This window comes from Pteropus vampyrus, unplaced genomic scaffold (assembly GCF_000151845.1).
Source record: "Pteropus vampyrus isolate Shadow unplaced genomic scaffold, Pvam_2.0 Scaffold48, whole genome shotgun sequence".
In the NCBI taxonomy this organism is placed as follows: Eukaryota; Metazoa; Chordata; class Mammalia; order Chiroptera; family Pteropodidae; genus Pteropus; species Pteropus vampyrus.
The window spans coordinates 431,145-436,291 of NW_011888829.1; the positions used below are offsets into that span (position 1 = coordinate 431,145).

The 5,147-nt window shown below is 42.1% G+C and overlaps 1 protein-coding gene and 1 pseudogene across 1 annotated transcript in view; one reads left to right on the top strand and one right to left on the bottom strand.

Annotated features, from left to right (window-relative positions):
- Positions 1–5,147, bottom strand: part of AGK (acylglycerol kinase) — an 84,363-nt gene that overhangs the window by 57,584 nt on the left and 21,632 nt on the right. The gene's annotated exons all lie outside the window — the stretch shown is intronic.
- LOC111739249 lies at positions 4,414–4,532 on the top strand (annotated as a pseudogene).

Sequence of the window (5,147 nt, forward strand, 5' to 3'; positions counted from 1 at the left end):
ATAAGATTGTATACCAACTATACTTAAATTAAAAAAAATAAAGAAGAGGTGGTACATATGTATAATGGAATATTACTGGGCCATAAAAAATAATGAAATCTTGCCACCTGCAACAACATGGATGGACATACAGGGCATTATGCTAAGTGAAATAAGTCAGACAGAGAAAAACAAAGATATGATTTCATTCATATGTGGAACCTAAAAAAATAAAAAATAAACAAAACAGAAGCAAACTCATAGATACACAGAACATTTTGATGGTTGCCAGATGGGAGGGGGGTTGGGAGGAGGGGCAAAAAGGGGGACGAGATTAAGACATGTAAACTGCCAGGGATGTACAGCACAGGGAACACAGTGAATAATACTGTAAGGGCTATGCACGGTGTCCGACAGGCACTAGACTGACTTGGCATTTTGAACCAAGAGCTCAGCTGAGACAGCTCTTCAGTGTGATAACCGCCAAAGGCAGGAGGAAGAATCACTGTGGTGATCAAGAAGACCCAAGGGGGTGTGTGCGGGGTGTGTGTATTTAGAGAGAGGGTAATGAAACTAGAACCCTCTAAAAAGGCTAAGTGAAGCACTCCTGGCACACCAGAAAGCACAAGAGCACTGTTCCAGTGGCCAAGTCTAGTCACCAGAGAAATCCCAGGTTGCTAATAGGTCACGAATCTGAATGTGAACTGAAGAAAATGTTACCTGCCCCCCCCACCCAAAAAAAGTACTGTATATAAATTCTAAGCCCATGTTCTTTCCACATCACGTTGTCTCCTGTGAGAATTGAAGTTGAACAGCTTAAAAGAGGTGCTACAAAATGCAGTCATATCAAAAAGGGCCCTGAAGACCTGCTCATTACTAAAGTGTGGGCTCTTGGACAGAAAGAAATTAGAAGCTCCGGGATTAGGAAATGAAAAGATGTGCTGAGGCTTTAGGTGAGCATGAACACGCGGGCTACCGCAGGAAACGAGATGCTCTCAATTTATTCTAAGCCGTAAATGTTTTATTTATTACTTTAGGACTGCAAAATAAGATAAGTTGTTATTTCAATAAAAACCTTACATGGAGAGAAAAATCCCATTGATCCACCCTACTTACCTAAAAAAGATATTTCCCACTACAGTCCAGAGGCCAATTGGACAACAGTTTCTACCACCAGTTTTTCCCTCGGTGCATGCGAATGGTTTCTGCTTTACACAAAACAGATTCTAAGCTTGATGTTTACAACAACAACTTCGACTTATCCAAGCTTTTCAGAATAATTAATCATCACACTGCCAGCGGCGGTGCCCAGTGCGGCCTATGGAACAGCGGGGATGACAGTAAAGATGAAAATGAACCTCCCAGAAGTGATTCTCTTGTGTGCAGAGGAGAGAACTTGGTCGAACTGCACATCATCCCCCGCCTCCCCGACCCCCCCGACTCCCCACCCAAACGGATGACTGCTGCAGTGAGCCTCTGTCATACACGGGAAAACTGAGACCATGTCTGCCCAAGAGAAAGACACGTGGCCAGCCCGGAGGAGATGCGGCCTAAGGAAGAACGCGTCATCTTCTGACCCTAGGAGTGTCCACGTAGATAGGAGTAAATGGGTAGTGAGAAGTTAGAAACGCTAAGAAAACAGTAAAAATGTTCATGATTTTTATAAAGGTTTTAGGGCCTTCTGGTCTGGTCTTTCTATCAACCAAGGCCTTTCTTCCCTGTTCTCCAGGCCTCTCTGTGATGTATCACTTGCTGCTTAAGAAATGTATGTCTTCTTATCTCTCCCAGGCACAATGAAAAGAAGTTCCCTAATGTCATGAAAGTATAAAGGTCAGGAAGAAATCCTACTGATTACCATGTATTAAGTGGTGACATCTTCATTTCAATGCCCCTGAGAGTGCATAAAAGGAGAAAAATGGAAGCCCCACAGGTAATCACTGGCATTAAAAATCACCTGTGTTGCTGACGGTAAAAGTTTAGCAAAAGAAAAACACAGTTAACAAAGTCTACCATCAAGGACCAAGTGTATGGCACTGTTTCCTTCCAGACTGGTAAAAAGGACACCAAACTTGCAATTTGGGAATTTTGAGGTCAAATGGTGCCTCTGAATTGATTTCTTTAGTTGGTGGATATTTAACAATGCAAAGATCAACATTTTTAATAATATAAAGCAAACCAAGAGCATTATCCCAAGACTGAAGTTGCTAAAATAGAAGGGAGGGAGGGAGGGAGAGGAGGAGGGAGGGAAAGAGGGAAGGAGGGAGGGAGAGAGGGAGAGAAGGAAGGAGGGAGGGAGAAAGGGAGAGAAAGAAGGAGGGAGGGAGGCAGGGAGGGAAGTCGGTCCACATTAGCAGGAATGAATCGCTCAAGATTGAAATTAAAAATCTAGTGAAAATAGCTACTCTGAGGAATGAGCCGACACAAAAAGGGTGGCAGTTACGTCATGTCTCAATGAAGTCAATCCTCCCAGCGGGCCTTTGCCAAAATACGTTTTACCACATTAAAACACAAAATGTGTGATTTATCCCAGAGATATAAATTTGCCCACTGTTTAACCATGGCTTCCTGAATATTTACAGCAATTTTCAGGTCTCCAATCCCTGTTTTTACAAATATCTTTATTTCCTTGTCGAAGTATAAAAGCCCGACAGCAGCCAGGCAAATCAAATGCCTACACCAAAGGCACCAGGCCCAAGTTCCACTTCCTGACAACCTAAAATGTTAAGGTGGCAGAGTCCTTAGAAATCACCTAATTCAATGTTTTCAACCTCCCCTACACGCCCTGGTCCCCAACAACCAAGTGATGTAACAACAGCCCATAAGTAACAAAGTTCACTACAGCAGTGAGTATCAGACACACACACACTCACACAGCATATGTATGTAGTTCTAATCTTATATATTTAAGTCCCAAATCATTCTGGCATGTTCACTTAAGCGCCACACTCTTCAATGGTGCCATCTCCTTTGAGCTTCTGGAAAATAACTGAAAATAACTGATCTAGTCTGAGAAAATTTCCCACCTGGCCCACCGTTAGAAGTTACTAAAAGACTTAGCACGAGAACTGAACTCCTGATTCTCGACGTGGCATCTTTTCTCTCAATATCCTGCTTCTGTTCTGTTCTCTAAGGGCATTCCAAAATGATAAGATAGGAACAAATCTCCGTCCACTGTTTAATCATGTACACAGGCAAATGCCACCTCTTATGGTCACCTCAATTCATGAGTTACCACTATAGTGATATACGTTTTTCTCTTCTGCAAGTGGGCTTAGGAAAAAGCCCAGCTAAATCTAACCCCGCTCTTTATTCATTAATTCGAGAACACTTATTAGCCAAAGCCTCAATCTTCCCTCAATGAGAAGGCCCCACCTATAATAACACTTAATAATATAATATAATAGCTGCGGTGAAGCTCTAGCTTGTTGCCTTTTATTTGTCACCCTCTGAAATACAGAAACCTCCAAACCACCTTCTTCCAATTTTATTAGCTCCCAGCCATTTTCATCGGTACTTACGTGTACTTTGGCGGAACAAGCCACTACTTGTAGATATTTCAAGTACCTCCTAATTTCTTGGTTTTTCTCTACACAGTTTGTTTCCCCTACGATTTAGGATAGGAAATGACTTCGTGAAAATGGCATCCCCTGAGGGGGTCCTCGCACATAACTAAGTAATCCTTTTGGTCTGTTCTGTGGAACTTTCATCAGCCAAAGAGATGGAAATGAGTTCTGCACTTTATCCCTCATTCTAGCGAGAAAAATGGAAGCGGAGGAAGCCTGTATCTATCGTACTTTTCCTCCTCCTAGAACATGTAATAATTCTACTTTCACCTCTTATTCTAGCCTCAGCTCTTCCAGAAATATCAGTCCCTGTTCCTACTATGACATCCTACTATTCAAAGAAGCCAGGTGAGGCGGCAGAGCTCTGCGGACCACGTCCGGCTGACCGCCACGTCCCAACTGTACCGTCATCGGTTCATAGTTTGATGCCACTGAAGGACATTGTCCTCGGAGCTGCTGCCGCCGGCCACATTGTCAAAGATTTCGACCCCTACATAATTCTCAGAAGCACTCTGCTGACAGTCTTTTGTGGTTCATTTTCTTCTTCCACTTCTAGCTCTTTCTTCAACCTATTCATTTCCGCCCAACTCTCCAATTTAAACATTCTATGCCAGATACTTTTCTTTCATATACTGTGTAACATTAACTTTAATAGGCAATCAAAACGCTAGTTTTTTGTTTTATTGGCCATTGTGCATTTGCATTCACAATTAAAAATACATACTGAATGTCAATTATATACAAGGTACTCAAATCTACAGAGAGTGACAGCTATTCAAGAAGAAAGAATAGGAAGAGAGAGTCCTGCCCTCTCTCCCTCCCACCCTACGATGTGTTCTCTGTAAACAGTGTGCATTAAATGGTATTTCCTGTCTGTGGCCATGGCACCCTGAACAAGCCCAATCCCTTCTGATCTCGGAAGCTAAGCAGGGTCGGGCCTGGTTAGTACTTGGATGGGAGACCACCTAGGAAGACCAGGAGCCGTAGGCGTGAAGAATAAAAAATAAGTGACAGGGTCCTTGCAACCAAGAGTTGCCTCGCCCAAATAAATAAATAAATAAATGAAATGGTATTTACTTTGGGCTCCAGGATATAGGACGGATCTGGACAACTTCTGATCTATAAACTCATAAATTATATTGTATTTGTGCTGTTTCATGACATGAAATATTTGAGATGTCAGTTACTACCTAGAGAGGGGTTAGTTTTAGCATCAGCTATGATTATTCTCTCTGTGGTGACTGGAGCAGCTAAAACCACTGATATGAATGAATATCCCTAAAAATTATGTAAAATCAACAAAATATCACTTAAATATATCTCCTGCCCTTCCATCTCAGCCCCCTCACACCTATAAACATATGAGAAACAAAATATGCTCTTTTAACAAAAATCTGTTTCCTATATAATCTGACAAAAACGTTGAAAGGAAAGGGACTATAACTAAATTTCACTGCACTTAAAAAAACTAGTTCCCCTCTCCCGACCAAATCTAGGCTGACAGGCACGGTATTTAATTGCCCATAAATGAGCTTCCTTAAATAGCACCTATTAACACCCCCAAATTTTAGCATCAGCTTGCGTACAGGCAGAGAGAGAGAGAGA